At 35.3% G+C, this 22,416-nt stretch overlaps 1 protein-coding gene and 1 pseudogene across 13 annotated transcripts in view; both read right to left on the bottom strand.

Moving 5' to 3' along the window:
• B3GALT1 (beta-1,3-galactosyltransferase 1) overlaps window positions 1-22,416 on the bottom strand; it is a 520,641-nt gene that overhangs the window by 483,330 nt on the left and 14,895 nt on the right. The window lies entirely within an intron of this gene.
• LOC141567911 (tubulin alpha-1B chain pseudogene) lies at window positions 8,937-10,341 on the bottom strand (annotated as a pseudogene).

Below are 22,416 nucleotides of genomic sequence, written 5' to 3'. Positions count from 1 at the left end.
ATATACTCACACCCTTAAATTTTCTTTCCTTTGCTAAATTATGACCTTTGTAACATCACTTGGTGAACAAATATTTCAAGCTATTGAGCGTGGGGCTACCTGCCTGCCTGTGTCCTCACAAAAATTACACTTTTGTCTATGCAGCCATGATTGTTTGAGCAATCGTAATAATGTTTTATTGCTCTTTGCCTTTATGTCATTAAAAAGGACCAGGAAATAGAAAATAAAGCTACTGTTTTGGAAATAATACAATTGAGACAAAATGGAAGTGGTTAGTCATGCCAACAGTGATGAATCCTAAGCTGATTGCTTTGTTTTCAGTTGTGAAGAAAAAGAACACAATGCGAAGCAGGAAAAAAGAACCACCAGATTTCTATCAGTGAAGATTTTGTCTGAAAGCCTCCATTTAGTGAGAGAGAAAATAAATAAGCATTTAAAATTATAAGTTTAAAAATCAAGGTTTAAGATCTTGCCCGTGATTTGGATTCAGAGGGGCTTCCAGTCCCACAGAGCTGTAGCCACACAGCGGTTCCTTTACGGAGAGGAGAAACCTGGGAGTGCACACTTCTTTTGATAAATTCTTCAAGGAAGTTGATAAGAAACCATCAAAGTGAGCAGCAGAAATATTTCTGAGGCAAGGGAATCTAATTTTACAATTATTAAAATTTCTCAAATGAATTATTTCTGTAATATGTCATGCAATATTAGTGTTGTCTTTTTTATTAAAAAGCATGCACACACACACATATTATATATTATATAGCACATATTTTTGAACTTGTAAGCACATTACATTATCCCCAGATGGTTCAATCTAATGGAATTAACTATAGGTCTTACACTGGAGTCTATGAAAGACAGTCAATTCTTCATGAATTGTTTTATATAACCATCTCTCTTCAAAAACAAACATCTCTAGATGCAGTGTACTACTGCTCATGGGTGGAGTAGATAGTTAATACTTAGATCTTTTTTCAGTACATACAAGAAGAATTAAATTTGAAACTGTTCAATTTAACTTTTAAAAATAAGAAGGATAGAAGTAACAGTTACCTTGAAATTAACTCTGTAAGTGTATTTCTTTTATTGTTTTCAAGTCTGTTACAATAAAATAGCTTAATAGCTTTGAATGCCAGTGCTCTGGAAGATAATGCAATCCTATAAAATGGCATTTTATCATCCTTTAACAACATAAATACTTGCCATAAAAAATATGAAAGTAGACAAAAATTACCATGTCCTTAGAAGCACAAGGATACAACTTTAGTTTTTCTACTTTTGGTGTCTTATTTCTTTAACCTTCTGTAACCTAGTCAATGTTAATGTGTATATAAAAGCTGCAAAATTATCTATCATGTATAGGAAAAAATATAGTACATTGATGCATTTGAACAATTCTGAATGTCAGATTTTTAGGCAGACGCTCTAGGTAAGACATGACGAGAGAGAGAGAGAGAGAGAGAGAGAGAGAGAGAGACAGAGAGAGAGAGACAGAGACAGAGAGAGACAGAGAGACAGAGAGACAGAGAGACAGAGAGATTGTCCTGACACTTTGAGGAACTCACAGACCACATAGCAACGGAAAAGTGCCTGGTTATGAAGTACATGCTTAACTTTTAATAGAATGAAAGAATGAATAAACTAATGAAAATATCACCTCTGTCACTTAAAGAATTGACAGTAGAAGATAAGCTACAAAAGAGACTGAGGTTGAACAACCAAATCCTAGGGAAAACAAAACAAAACAAAACAGGATGCTGCAGTGTCTTACCCACCAAGGAAAAGTTTCTGAGTGAGAAAGGAGTAGCTGAAGATATTGGATGACTCCAAGATTTCAAGCAAAAAATGGACCAACAAGTGCCCTGTGTATTTAGCACCTTGGATGCTAATGTTGAAAGGTTTGAAAGGTTTTCAACTGAGTGATAACTACAGAAGTTGGATTAAAACTGGTTGAGAAGTGAATGGGAGTTGGGAAAATAGACCCAAGTTTAGATTATCACTTTGACAAGTTCAAATAGTGAAAGGAGAGAGAAAGGGTGGTAGTTAAAATGAGTTATGGGATAGGCAGGTACTTTGTTTCTGTTATTGTTTTCAAGATAGAAAGAAAATCTTTAAATGCACATTGAGAGGCACCAATAGAGAGGGAGGTAAGTTTCCTGAGAAAATATGAAAGAAAAATCTTGACAGCAAAGTGGAGGGATGCTTTTTTCACCTTGACCTAGTTAAAGGATCAATGGATTTGTGGAAATACGCAGGGGTTTTATTAGTTGTGGTGTTTGGATATTGAGGTGATCCTCCATTCCTGACTTTGATTTTCTCTGCACATTGACAGGAGATGTTAGAAGCTGAGAACTGTAGGGAGGTGGAATTCAATGCTGCCTAAGGAGGTGCTGTAAGAGACAAATAGATATCATGTATAGTAAATATTTAGTTTGATGGTTTAAGATAATTAATAGTCAGTATGCTAAAACCAATCACTTTATATATATTGTAACATTTTTTTTAAAAGACTATGTTCTGTATAAATGAAATGCTCAGAAATTTATTTTCTCTAACAGGTTTATAAAAACTAATTTTTCATTATTTATTCATTTCACTTCAATAAATATCCTTCTTTAGTTTTCTTTTTTTAACTTTGTGATTATAATATATTTAACAGATTTCAAGTGTCATATTGTCATATGTTAACACAAAATATTCCACATTTAAAAAGAATGCATTAAAAACAATGAGATACTGAGGGATAAATTTAAACAAGGAGGCAAAAGATCAGTACACTGAAACCTGTAATACTCGAGTCAAAGAAACTGAAGTAGATACAAATGGAAAGATTCCCCATGTTAATGGACTGGAAGAATCAATATTGTTAAAATGTCCACACTCCCTGAAGTCATCTATAGATTAAAAGTAATCCCTACCATATTCCAATGGCATCAGAAACAGGAAAAAAAAAAATCCTAAAATGTGTATGGAACCACAGCCCTAAAAAGCTAAAGCAATCTTGAGAAGGAAAAGCAAAGTTGGAGTTACCACACTTTCTGATTTCAAACTACATCATAAAGCCTATAGTGATCGCAACAGTTTGGTACTGTCATAAACACAGACATATAGACCGATAAAACAGAATGAAGAACCCAGAAATAACCCCCCGCATATACTATCAACTAATATTTGACAAAGGAACCCATGATATTGAATGAGGAATGGATAGTCTCTTCCATAAAAGATGTTGGGAAAACTGGATAAGCACATGCAGAAAAATAAAATTTGACGTTATCTTATACCAGTCAAATGGATTAGTGATTTAAATCAGAGTCTAAAACACATAAAATTCCTAAGAGAAAGAATAGGGAAAAAACTCTTCGACGTAGGCCTTGCCAACAATTTTTTGGATATGACAACAAAAGCACAAATAACAAAGGCAAAAATCAATAGATGGGACTACATTCAATTTAAAAGCTTCTGCACAGCGAACGAAACAATCAAAAATATGAAAAGGCAACCTACAGAAAGAAAATATTTGCAAACTATATATTTGATAAAGGGTTAATATTCAAAACATATAAAGCACTCATACAAATCAATAATAAAAACCAAACAATCTGATTTTAAAATGGGCAGAGGGACTGAACATACATTTTTCCAAAGAAGACATACAGATGGCCAACAGGTACATGAAAAGATGCTTAATATCACTAATCATCAGGGAAATGCAAATCAAAACCACAATGAGATATCCTCTCACACTTGTCAGAATAGCTATCATAAAAAAGACAAAGGATAACAATAGTTAGTAAGAATGTAGACAAAAGGGAACCCTGTGCACTATTGATGTGAATGTAAATTGGTACATCCACTATGGAAAACAGTATGGAGGTTCCTCAAAAAATTAAAAGTAGACCTGCCATATGATCCAGCAATTCCATTTCTGGATATATATACAAAAGGAATAAAAACAGGATATCAAAAAGGTATCTGCACTTTCATGTTTACTGCAGCATTATCCACAATAGTCAAGATATTAAAACAACCTAATTGCCCGTCAATGGATGAAAGGATAAAGATGTGGTATTTTTATATGATGGAATATTATTCAGCTATGAGAAGAATAAAACCCTGGCATTTGTGATAATATGGATGGTCACTGAGGACATTATGCTACATAGCATAAGTCAGAGAAAGACAAATATGTATGATCTGACTTATATGTGGGATTCAAAACAGCTGAACTCATAAAAACAGCAAGTAGAATGGTTACCAGGGGCTGGGGGTGGGAAAATGGGGAGACATTAGTCAAAGAGTACAGACTTCTGGTTAGAAGGTTAAGTTCTGATGCACAGCATTGTGATTACAGATAACAACACTGTGCTATACACTTGAGATTTGCTACAAGAATAGATCTTAAATGATCTCACCACAGAAAAATAGTTGTAATTATGCATATGATGGAGGTGTTAGCTAACATTCTGGTGATAATCATTGCAATAAATAAGAGTATCACATAAACCTGTTGAACACCTTTAAGTTATACAATATTGTATGTCAATTATATCTCGATAAAGTTGGAAAGAAAAAAAAGTATGATCAAGTAAATCAGAAGACAAGCCACAGACTGGGAGAAATATTTGCAGAAGACACATCTAATAAAGGATAGTTATCCCAAATATACAGAATACTCTTACAATTCAACAATAAGAAAATAAACAACCCCTTAAAAAATTGGGCCAAAGTCCTTAACAGACATCTCACCTAAGATACACAGATGGCAAATAAGCATCTGAACAGATGCTCCACATCATATGCCATCAGGAAAATGCAAATTAAAATGAGATACCACTACACACCTATTAGCATGGCCAAAATCCAGAACACTGACATCAAATGCCAGCATGGATGTGGAGCAACAGGAACTCTCATTCCTTGTTGATGGGAATGCAAAATAGTACAGCCACTTTGGAAAACAGCTTGGCAGTTTTGTACAAAACCAAACATATTCTTACCATATGATCCAGCAAGCAATCACATTCCTTGGTATTTACCAAAAGGAGCTGAAAATTTATGTCCACACAAAAACGTGCACATGGATATTTATAGCAACTTTATTCATAATTGCCAAAAAATTGAAGCAAACCAAGATGTTCTTTAGTAAGTGAATGGATAAACTGTGGTACATCCAGACAATGGAATATTATTCAGCGCTAAAAAGAAATGAGCTGTCAAGCCACGAAAAGACATGGAGGAACCTTAAATGCATGTTACTAAGTGAAAGAAGCCCATATGAAAAAAGCTACATATTGTGTGTTTCAACTGTATGCCATCAACTGTATGCCATTCTGGGAAAGGTAGACCCATGAAGACAGTAAAAAGATCAGTGGTTGTGGGGTTGGGGGTAGGAGGTGATAAGAGATGAATAGGCAGAGCACAGAGGATTTTTAGGGCAGTGAAAATATTCGGTATGATATTATAATGATAAATACATGCCATTATACATTTGCCCAAACCCATAGAATGTACACCACCAAGAGTGGTGTAAAGTATAGGCTTTGGATGATTATAATGTGTCAGTGTATGTTCATCTTGGGTAAAAATACATAGTTTGGGTGAATAATGTTGATAATGGGGGAGGCTGCTTATGTGTAGGCACAGAGGGTATATGGGAAATTTCTTTACTATCCTCTTAATTTTGTTGTAAACTTAAAACTGCTGCAAAAAAGCAGTCTTTTTTTTTTCCCTTTAAAAAAAGTAATATGAAGGTCTTGGCTTAATTTTATTCTTATATTTTAGCTTTTTCTGTATTTTTAATGCATACTAACTTTTCGACCTGGGTTCATTTTTCTTTTCCATCTTTGTAATGATTTTGTTTCTGCCCCAATTAACAAAATTCATTAAAAAGATGTGACTTTATGTTTTGTTTAAGATATTTGAAAATAAGGATTATGTTTTATGGTGATTGATGGATCTAAAGTTATAAATCTTCATTTTAATGTATAAAGCAAACCTTCGGTGAATGCTATTCTTCAAGAGTCATTACACAGGTATAATGCCCCTTCCTGAATTGCTTGATTCTCATTTTTCCATTTAAATGTTTTCAACTGATTTTTTTAAAAAAATATGCTGTTTTCTAAAAATATAGCCAAATAACATCAGTTTATAATCTATACAGAAAACATTACTTAAAGTGTTTTGAAAATGTTTTTATGCTCAAATGCATTAGGGGAAGGAAGAACAAAGAAATAATAGTGGAAAGTGTGAAGCCTAGATCTAGAGGACAATAGACTGTCTTTAAACATAGCCCAAGATATGAATTGTATAAATTAAAAAACACTTAAACCATTCATAATATCAGAACACTCTTCAACCTAACTGGATAAGGCAGGTATTACTGTGCTTCAAAAATAAGACAATCCAAAGGGTATAATCTTTTTGTTATAAGATGAATAAGCTCTGGGGATCTAATGTACAGCATGGTCACTATAGTTAATAACACCGTATTGTATAACTCAAATTTCATAGGTCTTAAATGTTCTCATCACACACAAAAAACATGGTCTCAATGTGAAGTGAAGGATGTGTTAATTAACTTGATAATGGTAATCATTTCACAATGTATACATATATTAAATCATGTTGTACACCTTTTTAAAAAAAAAAAAAAAAAAGGAGAAGACAAGCAACATAAGACAGTAATTAATCATGCCAACACAGGATTCTCACAGATTTGGGTGCAAAGTATGAAACCTAAGGCATGTAAGTAACGAAGTCACTTACTATTGAGCCACAATGTTTTCATCTGAAAATGGATCTAATGCATCCACACTATAGCCTGTTGGGATCCGATGGTGACTATAACAAAGGGTGAGCATATGGCTTTGGCACATAGTAAACACTCGGTGGCATAAGCCAGTATCATTAATCATTAAAAGACTTTTTGTGTATGACAAAGTACCTATATCTGAGGGATTACAAACCTTGTATGTATTATGTTTCTTTATGCCCCTCCTTCAAATGATAAGGAGATTAGTTTCATTTGAGTTCCAACTAAGGAGAATATGGTTTTTTTTGTGTGTTTTTTTTTTTGTCCTTCATGTCAAAAAGTTATTAGGCTAGTGGTATTATTCTTGTAAGAGGATTCTTAGAAAGTTCAATGTACGGCTTATAGAGATTCTCTGTGCTCTTCTATTTTTTAATTACAGTGGACACTGTTTATAGAAACATTATCATCACTTGTATCTTTGCATGGGCATTTAATCACTGAAAACCATTTCAAGCTTTTGCTACATTTGTGCATGAGTACCATGTCCAGACCATTAGGTCAGAAGACTTTAGAAATGTTTGCATGCAGACCTGCCTATTGTAGAAATGAGATCAAGGGCATGGGGATTAATGACAGCTTCCCTCTAATATTCTCCAAACAGACAACATGAGCAAAAGAAGGTCAATTTTCAGTTTGCCCTAACCATTATTATTCCTCACAAAGAACCCTAAAACCCATCACAGAACAAGGCAATGGCATTTAATGCTGAATTCTCTAATGCCTGTTTGACCCACCTAAGGCAGCTCTGGAAGTCATCCTTCTTCCTCACAGCTATAAGAAGTGGCTCAAGCTCCTTTGAGAGCCAAGTGACAAAAAAACAAAAGGAAGGGAGGGAGGGAGGGAGGGAGGGAGGGAGGGAGGGAGGGAGGGAAGGAAGGAGGGAAGGAAAGAAAGAAAGAAAGAAAGAAAGAAAGAAAGAAAGAAAGAAAGAAAGAAAGAAAGAAAGAAAGAAAGAAAGAAAGAAAGAAAGAAAGAAAGAAAGAAAGAAAAAAAGGTGTTCCTGACAGGAAATGGCATCCTGCAGGCTCCAACAGGCTAGAGCCTCCCAGCTTCCCAGGGACCCCGCTGTCCTGTTTGCAGCTGGCTTTCTGCGGCTGATTTTCAGCCTGTCAGAGAGACTTTCCTCAGCTTCCATGCAGACAGGAGTCTGCAGGCCAGGGCAGCTGAGCATGTCTCCCAGGGAGGCTGGCGGAAAGCCCAGGCACCTCAGGGAATCCAGGAGGTAGGAGAAGGAATTTGTTTCCTCTCCTTGGCCAAGGACTACAGTTGGCTTACATTTCTGAACCCAAATTGGATAATTAAGATTAACAAATATTAAACTTAAATAATTATGAAATCTTAACGAATATTTTTAAAAAATACCTATCTTCTATAGAAAATCGCTGCAAAAACGTAAATTGGATTTTTTTTCACCCCTCCTAAACATAAATTGAATAGGATAAGGACCAATTTGGAGAGTGGAACCAACAGTGAATGACTCATTCATTTGTCTCAAAAACAATAAGAAGAAAATCCTATTTTATATCTAGATTTGCTTAGGGAATGAAACTTGTACAAACGTCTGCTACTATTTGAGTTGCAGCTGTATTTTTTTCTTAATGTAAGTATCAGAATATTAAAGTTGCAAACAAATCAAATACATAGTGTAATAATTTTGGTATCGGATAGAACTACTGATCAACTAGTGATGAGTATCCTCACAATACTTTTAGCCAGTTTTATTCTGCTTCCAATAATGCATTTGTGGTCTTTATGTTGGAATTGAGACTATTTGCAATGTGAAAACTCACGTTGTGGGAATTCTGACATACATTTTCCCATTTTTCAAATGAAATCATCTCAGGATTTAACTTATGCACTTTGCTTAGAGAAAAAAATATCCTATCATTTCTTCATGCGTAAGAAGCAGCAACCAACCTTTTGCAAAAACATCGTAAGATGCATTGATATATTTTACTGTAATTGCTGTGACGAAACTTATCCTTAATTATCTGACTTTCTTTTTTCCTCAATGCCTTTACTTTGAGACATGAGGGAAAAAAGCTAGTAGGCACACATTAAAAAGACAGACATGATCACAGGTAAAAGCAAAGACAATCTATCCAGAAGGCTTTAATGCCTGTCAGCTTGAAGCTGAAGTTCCGAGTATGACCTGTTGCGGGGCTAAAAGGAATGGTAATTGGTATTCCGCACCTTCTTCTTCACCTTCTCCTTCAACAGAATCGACACCAACCTCCTTATAATCCTTCTCAAGGGCAGCCATGTCCTCACGAGCCTCAGAAAACTCTCCTTCTTCCATGCCCTCACCCACGTACTAGTGAACAAAGGCACGCTTGGCATACATCAGGTCAAACTTGTGGTCCATGCGTGCCCAGGCCTCATCAATAGCTGTTGTGATGCTCAGCACACACACAGCTCGCTATATTTTGGCCAGGTCTCCATTAGGTACCACAGTAGGAGGCTGGTAATTAATGCCAACTTTGAAGCCAGTGGGGCACCAGTCCACAAACTGGATGCTGCGCTTGGTCTTGATGGTGGCAATGGTGGCGTTGACATCTTTGGGAACCACGTCACAATAATAAAACAGGCAGCAAGCCATGTGTTTATCATGGCGAGGGTCACATTTCACCATCTGGTTGGCTGGCTCAAAGCACGCATTGGCGATCTCTGCTACAGAAAGCTGCTCATGGTAAACTTTCTCAGTAGAGATGACAGGGGCATATGTGGCCAGAGGGAAGTGCATGCGAATTTCAGGTTGATTTGGAATTCGGTCAGGTCAACATTCAGGGCTCCATCAAATCTGAGGGAAGGAGTGATGGAGGACACAATCTAGCTAATAAGGCAGTTAAGGTTAGTGTAGGTTGGGCACTCAATGTCAAGGTTTCTATGACAGATGTTGTATATGGCTTCATTGTCAACCATGAAGGCACAATCAGTGTTCCAGGGTAGTATGGGTGGTGAGGATGGAGTTGTAAGGCTCAACTGCAGCTGTGGAAACCTGGGGGCTGGGTAAATGGAGAACTACAGCTTGGATTTCTTGCCATAATCCACAGAGAGACATTCCATCAGCAGGGAGGTGAACCCAGACCAGTTCCCCCGCCAAAGCTGTGGAAAACCAGGAAGCCCTGAAGACCTGTGCACTGGTCAGCCAGCTTCCGAATTCGGTCCAAGACAAACAAGGTCAATGATCTCCTTGCCAATGGTGTAATGCCCCTGGCATAGTTATTGGCAGCATCTTCCTTGCCTGTGATGAGCTGCTTGGGGTGGAAGAGCTGGCGGTAGGTGCCAGTGCGAACTTCATCAATGACCGTGGGTTCCAGGTCTACAAACACTGCCTTGGGCACATGCTTGCCAGCGTCTGTCTCACTCAAGAAGGTGTTGAAGGAGTCATCTCCTCCTCCAATGGTCTTGTCACTTGGCATCTGGCCATTGGGCTGGATGCCATGTTCCAGGCAGTAGAGCTCCCAGCAGGCATTGCTGATCTGGACACCAGTCTGGCCAACGTGGATGGAGATGCATTCACGCATGTCTACGGGTTAGCAGGCGCAGGTAACAGAAGTAGAAAACGGACACCTGTTACTGTCCCTGACAAGCTAAGAGTCAAGGTAAGTAACACACTCTGACTTTTGATGTTTTAAAGGAATTCCTATACATACTAGATTGCAAATATGAAATATATACACCTAATATTGTGATGATGTTATTCCAGGATAACATAAAAGGCTTTGGTTTGAAATTCAAATACAAGGGTAGGCTTCTTAACTAAGGTTGTAAGAAGTGCACAGACCCTCTTGGTTTGGTGCTTAGAAGGTTCACATGCTTTTAAATGTGTTCTCAAATCACCCCCAGGAACAATGTGACTGTACCATGTTGAAAGAGTTGAAATCACCCTGGCTTTTGCCCTCACTCCTGGAGGAACTGGAGGCAGGCTGAGTCCTATTAGCACATCCTTCCCTTTAAAGCTGACTTGTCCATTCCTTTGTCTGTTTGACTGCCATCCCAGGTAGCTGAGCTGATTATCTGGACACTCTAATGTTGTCCGCAATGGTCATTTATGTTTGGATCAATGCTGGAACAGCCCAGGTGTTTCAGTCCATTTTCTGACACACACACACACACACACACACACACACACACACACTATTTATGTAGCCTTCTAAATGTCTATAGCGCTTCACAGTGAAATAATTGGAGCTGTTCTATTTGTTTATTCCTCTCATCCTAAAATATCCACCCCACTCAATCCTGTGGTCTAGGAAAATGGACTAGTTACATTACCAAGTCTCAGAGGATTGACACCAAATGAAAATTGATAAAAGAAAATCTGACTAGTGTATCCCTTTAGTATCTGTGCTATGATTTTTCCCTTATTAGTATCCTCAGAATTTTGTGGATGGCGCTTATGTTAGTTTGGATTCCCCCAGAATCAGACCTCATAAGGAGGCTTTGAGAGCAAATAGTTTATTTGGGAGCTGTACTCAGAAAGCACCAATAAGGGAATGCAGAAGTGAGATAAAGAAGGCTGTAAGCCAATAAAGGGTGTGTCTGTGACTGGGTTACTACTTTAGGCAACTGTCTTGCGAGGGAATGCTGGGAGACAACATAGACTATAACTCAGATTTGTTCTACCTAGGGAGCAATGAGCATAGATATTAGTATTTACCTCCAACTTTAATAGGTTATTAGCTAAGGATATTTTCCTGGGGTCAATAACCCCTGGGCATGTCCAACCTGCCCTGCACAGGGTTTGGAAGTATCAGTTGGAGAGAGACAAAACTTGCAGTAAGGACACGTGCCAGTATGGTCATGCTGAGTGACTCACAGGCAGAAATAAAATAAAGGTCAGATACTACTCTTCTTTACATAGCAAATGTTATGTCAAAATATTTTAAGTCATACTTTAAGTGATAATAGCAGGACTGTCTTATATGCAATAATTATTTTTCCATTGCCTATTACGGGTCAGGAAGCACTGAGCTATGCAAGAATCTTAGGGGAAAAGTTTTTGTGAATGAAATGCCCATCCTCATTTAGTTTTTGTTATTCTTGTTACACATGCATTTTCATATTTTAGGTGTGCATAAAGCATTCTTTACCATTTCCTCCCAGGAAATAAAAAAGTTCTAAAGAGGTTGGTATGGCATCTTTTGGACCAAATAGCTAGCTCTCCCACCCTTCCATCTATCTCTGTCAGTTCTCATAATCTTGGTAAAAGCACAATTGAGCTAGAAATTCAGCAGAATTTTATTGGTTTTATTTTCAAGGCCTGATTAAATGTGAAAGAAAATCCTGGTCAATTGTTTTATATTTCTCATGCTATGGGGAGTTATGTAAATATGTGAAGGACTAGGTATTGAAAAACACGTACATTTTTTAATAGATCAAATATTTAAAATATGATATAACAGATACCATATTAAAATATGATATGGCGGATAGAAAAGCATCAAAATACATTTTATCATGTTAAGTCAATGGTACATCTTCTCTACCTGTGTGGAAACAAAACTATCATTACATTTTCAAAAGATCAGCGTAAACCTGTTGCCTTAGAAGTAAACAGGAAGGCTGTGAAATCAGGTCTGCAGGGACCAGTAATTCTGCTCAAGTTACAGAGCAAAAATTAGATTATGTTTAGCAACAGAAGGAAAAAGGGGGGAGGAAAGACATTTTGAATTTCATAGTAATTACAAAGCATTATATCAGTGTAAGCTTTCGAGATACAAAAATCTCATTTTAATCTCATAAAACTTTTCTGAGCTAGGTAAGGTGCCACTTCCCCTCCATTTTTCCAGGTAGAAAATATGACAAACCGTCAAGATCTCCCTGCAAGCCCATAAAGAAAAATAAATAGAAGGTAGGGGATGATGAAGTTAGTGGTAGCTGCTATTACTCATTCTCCCTTTGTCACAGAAAACCAAATATCATGCCACAGGCCACTGAGTAATGTACTCCGAAAGAATCCCACCAAGACTGAAAAAGTTTGGTGTTTCCTGCAGACATATAAACACAACAAAGAAAAAAATTCTAACTTCGGTTTGTATCTAGATTAGCAACTATTCTAGGAACCTCTTCATAGTAGTTGGATTTATACTTCTATGATGTTAAATGGGGATTTTAAATATGGGTTCATATGGAACAAAAATAATGGATTATTATTTTCTGGCTTTTATTATACAGAACAAGCATTTCATTTTTAAAGCTTTTTCATTAGTATTGTGTTTCCCCAAGAATAAGACCTAGCCGGACCATCAGCTGTAATGCGTCTTTTGGAGCAAAAATAAATATAAGACTCAGTCTTATTTTACTATAATATAAGACCAAGATCTGGTCTTATATTAATTTTTGCTACAAAAGATGCATTAGAGCTGATGGTCTGGCTAGGTCTTATTTTCTGGGAAACACAGTAAAGCCTTGAACTAATAGTTCAATTAAGTTTCAAAAATCAATGGATATACATCATTATAACAGTTCTTACTAAATATGCATGATTTATTTTAATAATGTTTAAGAGATATAATTTATTAATATTCCTATCCTGGAGATATTTTGCCATGCAACAGGCACACTGAATTGAGTCATGAAACAGCTCTCTAATTAGAAATGGACAGTCAATAATAACAACCTATTTATATAAATATAAGACTTTTATTAAGATATGAGGTTATATAGTCATATAATTTATATAAAATATCTCTTATGACCTTTATTTGTGAGAAAGGGGAGGTCCAGAATCTTGAAGGGCTTTAAAATACAAAATAGAAGCATTAATTTAGTCATTATAAATGTAGCAAAACATTTCAGCAGCCCAAGGTACCAGCATTATCATACTAAAAAAAAAAGTGTGTCCATATAAAAATGTGTCCTATTTGCATGCAAACCAAGATAAAATATGGATTCCTAGTAAAAATGACAATTTAAAAGTATAAATAAATCACTACTAGATTAAAATATTTTCGCATATAAAAATCAACAAAGTAAACCTATAATTTGATTCCACACAAACAATTAATTTGGTAACCACAAGTGACACATCAACTCTTGGCACAAATCTTGTCTTCATTGGAGGAGTCAGTGAACATCCATACTTATCAAAGAACACATTGGCAATATACCAATTAGCTTATGATGTTCACACAATTAAAAATAAAATTGTTTTTGCTCAGTCACGGTGACATACTGAGTCTGGTGCTGGTAGGAAGCCAGGATATATTATTATAGGGCAAAGATGTCATTTGAGCAATTTTCTCTCTCCTCCCAAGGAACTCTTAGATTCCTCAGCATCTAAGCCAATTTTCCCCAAACTTCTTTTCAAAAAAAATTTTTCTTCCACATTTTAAATCTGGAAACCAATGCCAAGCAACATGTATATATACATGAGTAGGGAGTATTTTAAAATGTCCACTGCTAAGTTCAGTTCAAAATCACATCTGGCTAATATTGTCTACAACATATTTTTTGTGAAGGCTTATGACCCTCCGATCTCCTAGTCAGTGTGCTCATAATAGGAAATGATCTCACTAAGGACTTTAACTTAATGAAAAAGCCATGTTACTCTTAATGGGTGTATGAGAACACACTTCAGGTCTTAAGAAATGCAATCGAAAGACATAAGGGCACTTTTCCCTGGCAAAGAGAAATAATGATGAAGAAAGTCTGAGTGACTACAGGTGACCTGGGCTTTGACAAGTCTGCAAAGAAAGGATATTTTTTGCTAGGTAGACTAACTTTCTGTGCATTCATTAGATGCATAGTTATTTCAATTGTCAGTGTGATAATTATTAGTAAATCAATTATTTTCTCAATTATTGATTGACAGAAATAGGACTAGAAACCACCTTCCACAAAGAGACAGACCCAAATAAAAAAATTCCAAATGACAGAATCCAAATGGGCTAAGCAGAGAACTGTTTTCTCTTTCTGCCTTAACCAGGTGAACAAACAAACTGAATGCTTCACATGGGAGGGGAATTTTATCTGGCCTCTTACACTAGAGTCATCAAAAGACCAGAGTCCTTAAGAGTTCTTTTGGATTGGGAGATCCAACCTGGATTCAGATCTTAAAAATACCCTTAATCTTTCTATAAGCAGGCATCTACTTATGCTTAAATTAAAAAGTTAAATTAAATCCATTAACATGTTGATCATAGTCAGGAAGAGTCCGTCAATCTTTTAGGTAAAATTATTTAAATTAAGCTAAGTCAGTTACTAAAAGGTGGTTTAGGGGTTGAGATGTGGACTTCAACATATGCCCTATGCCTTTCTCTGTAAAATGTAGAAAACAGGTAGGCAAAAATGTATTCTAAATTATTCTGAGGGGAGAGTTAGTTTAGTAAGATCACCACAGAAATGTCAAAAGTAATGGTGTCCTGGCTTTTCCACGAATGAAGAAGAAAATCAGGCCATGATAAATCCAAGATATTGCAGCATTGAGCACGTTAATTACTCTACCAGATCATTATATTGGGACGTTGCTTAATGCATTTGCATATACTTGGAGGAAGTGAGGGAGAAAGAAAATAAAATTCACAGACAAATAAACTAAAACTATAGTAGAACTGCACTTACAGTTAAATGGTACATTTTTTAGGTCTATTGTTTGCACTATTTTTAAACTAACCTATTTAGGTATATTATGTGAATAAAATCTAATGTTTTATCACAAATAAATTTTTTCCAGCTTTTTTGGGGTATAATTGACATATACCCTTGTGTAAATTTAAGATGATTTTACACATCTGTATACTGCAAAATAATTACCATAATTAGTGTTATAGTTAATACCTCCATCAACTCACATAATTATCATTTTTGGTATGTGTATGGTGAGAACATTTAAAATATACTCTCTCAGCAACTTTCAAGTATATAAATAGGACTGTTAACTATAGTCACCATACTGTACATTACATTCCCAGAACTCATTCATTATAATGAATGAATTCAGTAAAGTTGCAGGGTACAATAACAACACACAAAAATCTGTTGCATTTCTATACACTAATAAGGAACTATGAAAGAGAGAAATTAAAAAAAAAAACATTTTTAATTACATCAAAAAGAATAAAATATCTAAGAATAAATTTCACCAAGAAGGTGAAAAACCTGTATATTGAAAACTGTAAGACATTATTGAAAGAAGACACAAATGAATGGAAAAATAAAAATTTCATGGTATGGATTGGAAGAAATGATATTGTTTAAATGTCCATACTACCCAAAGCAATAAACAGATTCAATGTAACCCATATCAAAATTCCAAAGCCATTTTTCACAGAACAGAATAAATTATCCTACATTTTGAACGGAACACAAAAGACCCCAAACAGCCAAAAACAATCTTGAGAATGAAGAATAAAGCTGGAGGCTTCAGGCTTCCTGATATCCAACTATATTACAAAGCTATACTAATCAAAATAGTATGGTATTGGCATAAAACCAGACACATAGATTAATGGAACATAATACAGAGCCCAGAAATAAACCCATGCATATATGATCAATTAATTTATGACAACAAAAGAACCAAGAACATACAATGGAAAAAGGACAGTCTTTTCAATCATGGCGTTAGGAAAATTGGACAGTCAGATGCAAAAGAATGAAACTGGAACACTACTTACACAACACACAAAAATTAACTCAAAATGGATTAAAGACTTGAATGTAAGACATAAAACCATAAAACTCCTAGAAAAAAAAAACCAGCAATAAGTTCCTTGGTCTTGTCAATGACTTTTTAAAATCTGATATCAAAAACAAAAGCAACAAAAGCAAAAATAAACAAGTGGGATTTCATCAAACAAAAAATTAAAACTGGAACTACAATACAACCTTGCAATTCCACTTCTGAGTATTTATCCAAGGAAAACAAAAACACTAATTTGGAAAGATATATGCACTCCTATGTTCACTGAAGCATTATTTGCAATAGCCAAAATATGGAAGCAACCTAGGTATCCATTCATAGATGAATGGATTAAAAAATGCTATACATACACACACAAACACAGACACACAGACACACACACACACACACAATATGGACTATTAGTCCACAATAAAAAAGAATGAAATCTTACCATTTGCAATAAATAACATGGATATAACCAGAGGATGTTATGCTAAGTAAAATAAGCCAGAGAAGTAAGGATGGGGAAGTGACAAAGGTGAAGGGGAATAAGTGGTACAGACTTCAGTTGATTTCAGTTGTAAAATTAATAAGTCATGTAGATATAATGTACAGCATAGGGAATAGAGTCAATAATATCATAATAACTTTGTGTGGTGACAGATGGTTATTAAACATCATGGTGCATGGTGATCACATAATAAAGTATATAAATGTCAAACCGCTATGTTGTACACCTGAACCTAATATAATATTGTATGTCAATTATACTTTAATTAAAAAGAAAACAATCCTTCAGCATAGCAAAGGAAATCAACAAAAAAATGAAAAGGCAACCTCCTGATTGGGAGAAAATACTTGCAAATCATTATTTCTGAGAATTAATATCCAAAATATATAAATAACTCATAAAATGCAACAGCAAAAAATGAACAATCCTATTTAAAAAATGGACAAAGGATCTGAATAGACATTTTCCCAAAGAAGACATACAGATGGCCAACAGGTACATAAAAAGATGCTTAATATAATTAATCATCAGGGAAATGCAAATTGAAACCACAATGAGATATCACCTCACACCTATTTGAATGGCTATTATCCAAAATAACAAGAAATAACAAGTATTGGTGAGGATGTGGAGAAAAGGGAACCCTTGTGCACTATTAGGGGGGAATGTAAATTGGTGCAGCCACTCTGGATTACAGTATGGAGGTTCCTCAGAAAAATAAAAATAGAACTACCATATGATCCAGCAATTCTACCTTAGGGTATTTATCCAAAGAAAACAAAAATACTAACTCAGAAAGATATGTACCCCATGTTCACTAAAGTATTACCTACAATAGGCAAGATATGGAAACCACCTACGTAAGTATCCATAGGTGGATGAATGGATAAAGAAATTGTGATATCTATCTATCCATCCATCCATCTAGCTACACAACAGAATATTATTCACATTATGCAGCCATAAAAAAAATGAAATTTTGCCATTTGCAACAGCATGGCTAGAGCTCAAGGGCATTATGCTAAATTAAATAAGTCAAATAGAGAAAGACAAATACCATATGACTGCTCTTGTATGTGTAACATAAAATACAAAAACCAAAAAAGCTAAGCTCATAAATACAGAGAACAGACTGATGGTTGCCAGAGGTGGGGTGGATGAAATGGGTGAACGGATTATTTTTTAAAAATTTACATAAATTGAGTTATGTATATATTATTATTATAGTTATATATTATATATTATTATTATTATTAACTATAGTCACCATACTGTACATTACATCCCCAGAACTTCATATTATAACTGAAAGTTTGTACCTTTTAATCAAGATCTTCCCATTTCCCCCATACCCCAAACCCTTGGCAACCACCATTCTATTTTCACTTTTTGTGAGTTCACCTTATTTAGATTCTCCAACTTAAAAAGCAGTATATCTCTCCTCAGACAATTCAAGGACCAAAAAAACCCCACAATTTAACTTCATTTAATTTCCCCTTAACTCATGTAATTTTTTTGTTATATATTTTAGTTCTTTCAGTTCAATTTATTCATTGTCATTAATATTTTATAAAGCCAAATTTCATTTTGATTTATCTGCACATTTATCATCTTTACTCTTTATTGTTTCCTGAACCTGTGGGATCATTTGCCTCATACACAAATAACTCTTAATGCAGGTTTGTTGGTGATAAATTCAGTTTCTGTTTGGCATTATTTTTTAAATCTGAAAACTAGTTTTATTCCATTCTTTTTTTGTTTTAATATTTCCACAGAGAATAAATTTACAGATAAGAGGTTATTTTCATTCAATACACTGAATATAACATTTCACTGTCTTCTGGCTTCCACTGGTGCCCTGCATGTTGTTCTAATCTGTTAAAGAAAATCTGTCTTTTTCCACTTGTATTTCTGTTGTTGCAATTTCATAGGGGAGCATATCTTTCTGTTATGTGTCTGAGTATGGTTTGTTTGTTTATTTATTTACTTATTTATTAATTAACTTTTTGGGGACTCCTTGGATTCTTTAAATCTTTGGATTAAAATTTTAAATAAGTTCTGGAAAGTTTTCAGGCATTATCTCATCAAATACTGCTTCTGCATCTATCTTGCCTGTCCTTCTAGAACTCCAATTAGATGCATGTACATTCTCCCCTCTTTTTCTTCTCTTACCCTCCTGTTATATCTTCATCTTACAATCATGATTGTTTCTTCTGTCCTATCTTCCAGCTTGTCAAACCTTCTTCTTTTGTGTTTAATTTACTTCTAAAATTATTTAAAAATTCTTAGTTTCAATTATTATATTTTCAATTCATAATTTCAATATGACTCTTTTTCAAATCAGCTATGTCACCTTTATGTAAAATTTCAAATTTAGCTTTTCTATCTCAATGAAAATCATAAATGTATATATTACATATATAATATATGTATATATATACATATATAAATAAATTTAGTGGTATTACAGGTCGTATTTGATAATTTAAATATCTTAGGTCTTGCTGGGCCTAATTTTCCTTTTTAACTTTTCATTTGGAAATAATTTCAAAATTAAAGGTAATTTGTAGGATTAAAAGGAGCACATAGAGCATCCATACAAGCTTTCCCTAATTCAAATACTGTTAAAATTTTTAAATTTTGCCCCTTTGATCTATAATTACACACACACACACACACACACACACACACACACACATACACACAGACAGAAGTAATATGCACACATTTTAAGAAAGGAAAAAAAATGTAATAAAATTGTAATACTTAATATATACCGATCACAAAAGATGAATACAAGTCACATTTGACTTGTGCAATTAAAAGAGGTGCTCAAAGTGGTTACTATCAGAGTAATTTTAATACAGTTTTCCTTTCTTAAAATGTGTATATATTTTTTTGGCTCCGTGTGTGTGTATTTATCTCCATATAAATATATATACGATGTAATTATGTATGTATAATATAAACTTTTTCTCTGACCAATTTCATAATCAGTTGCATATATGACTCTTTACTCATAAAATATTTAGTATTTACTTTCTAAGATAAAGATATTACCCCATATAACCACATGACAGTTAACAACTTTAGTTAATTTAACATTGTTATAATACTGCAATGGCTGAATGTTTGTGTCTATTCATATGTTGAAACCCTAATCCCAATGTGATCCCAACTGAAGGTGGAGCCTTTGGGAGGTAATTAGACAATGAGGGTATAGCCCTCATGAATGAGAGTAGTGCCCTTATAAAAAGAAGCCAGAGAGCTACCTAGGTCTTTCCATGATGTGGAAAGTCACAGTCTACAGCCTAGAAGAGAGCTCTCACCAGACCCTGACCATGCTGCTACTCTGATCTCAGAAGCCCACCCTCCAGAACAGTGAGAAACACATTTCTGTTGTTTATAAATCACCCCGTCTAGAGTACTTCGTTGTAGCATCCCAAACTAAGAAAAATACTTTAATGTATTTCTCCACTCAATATCCTATTTTGTGAATTGAAATAATAATGTTATTTTTTAAGCATATTTTCCCTCCCATACAGAATCCAATTTAGGACCATGTGTTCATCCAAATAACAATAAGGTACATTTTGTTACCTCTTCTCACATACGTTAACCCAAAAATATGGAGTGGCAGCTTCCAAGAAAGCCTGAAATTTATTTCAAGTAAGTCAACTGAAGTGGACATAATTTCTTTTTGATTCCCCATTAACTTTCCTCTGGGTCATGATCAGCCGTTATAGAGAGTTCCAGAAAAGAAATGTACAGACATGTGAGTCAGCACCATCCTCTCCTAGTCTCATTGATTAGGTTATATGACTCAAACTGTGGCCTTTCCCAGAGTTATCAGTAAAGAACCTCACTCACGTTCTGACATCTTTAATTTGGAGATTGCTGGTTTGGGGTGTGGGAAAGGAGGGAGGGTGAGGTGGTAAAAAGAGAGAAAGAGAAATTGCCTGAGAACGAAGCCTTGCAGAAGCTAGCCAGAATACAAACATGCAGGGTTAGAGAATACCCCCATATCACTGGTTGAAACCTTTGATCCTGACATCACTGAATTTCCCCCCTGGACTGCTCGGTTATACAAGCCAATAAATTCTCCTAAGCTATTTTGAATTGGGTTTCTGTCTCTTATAACTCAGAGTCTGAACTGATTAAAAAGTTTTACAATCTATGTACACAATAAAATTCTGTGTATAACTCTAGAGTGTCTCTCCTCTCAATGCAGGTCAGTAAGCAATAACCAAATGAGGAGGAGAAAGCATATAAAATGATAATAGTGTAGCAGGAAGTAAATCTAAAGAGAAGATAGAAATGCTAATGAGCACATTTAATTTTCATGTAGTCAAATTTTTTCATGTTTTTATTATTGATAAGTTGCCTCGGGAAAAATAAAATGCACATACATGGTAAGTGTATAATACTGCTCCCAAATGAGTCCACACAACCTTGGTTTCTTCCATTATCCTTATATAATATAGAATGAAAAGTGAGACATGAGCGAACAAGATAATAATTTTGAAAAGTGGTTGAACACAGCTGAGGAGTTCTATTCCATTCCTCCATATCTCTCATCTGATTCTTAGAAATAGCCTCTAACTCATTTTCTAACAGGCTCTCTGTTTTTCTATTGTCAATTCTACGTACGGCAGCCAGAAAACACATCACCCTATCGTCTCAATCAAAACCATTCAACCCTTGACACTTCAAACTCTATAATCCTTTATACAACCTTCAATGGTGGGCCCTGGCTACCTCTCCAACCTTATTTCCTACCACTATTCCTCACTCATTCTTTCTAGTAGCACCAACTTGCTTTAGGTGTTGCCTGGTTTGCTTGGGTTGTCTGACACACCAGATTCATTCCTTCTGCAGCACCTCTGACTGGAGGATTCTTCCCCAGATAGTCACATGGGTGTTCCTTCATTTAACTCAGGTCTCTTATCAAATATCACATCTTCTAAAGAACTGTTCTTAAGCACCCTACCCAAAACATACTGAGCACTCTTCTTCCACCAGTCTTTATGCCCTTCTACTGCTTTGTTTATATTCATTATACACTACCTGACGTGTTATGCTATGCTGTTTATCTGTTTGTTGCCTCTTTTCCCCTTCTCCACTTCCTCTGTCCCACCCCCTTTCCTATTGCCCATTCTCCTCTGTCTTTCTCGCCCTCTCCCTCTCTCTCGCTCTTCACCTCCACCCCTACTAAAATTTAAGTTCAATAAGAGGAGGGACTTCATATTACTCCCTGCCGTATTCCCAGTCTCTAGACTAGTACCTGATACATCACAGACACTGAACAAATTATAGTTCAACATATATATATATATATAAATGACTATAAAGTTGACTGTAATTGAGCTAAATATTTTTGAATTTTTTTAAGCTACCCCCCAAAAGAAGGATAAATAAGCACTATACAAGGAAAATACTGGTTTACCAATAAAAATATAA

Source organism: Rhinolophus sinicus, linkage group LG01, assembly GCF_036562045.2.
Source record: "Rhinolophus sinicus isolate RSC01 linkage group LG01, ASM3656204v1, whole genome shotgun sequence".
Lineage (NCBI taxonomy): Eukaryota > Metazoa > Chordata > Mammalia > Chiroptera > Rhinolophidae > Rhinolophus > Rhinolophus sinicus.
The sequence above is the reverse complement of the archived record's forward strand: the minus strand, read 5'-3'. Positions and strand labels throughout refer to the sequence as shown.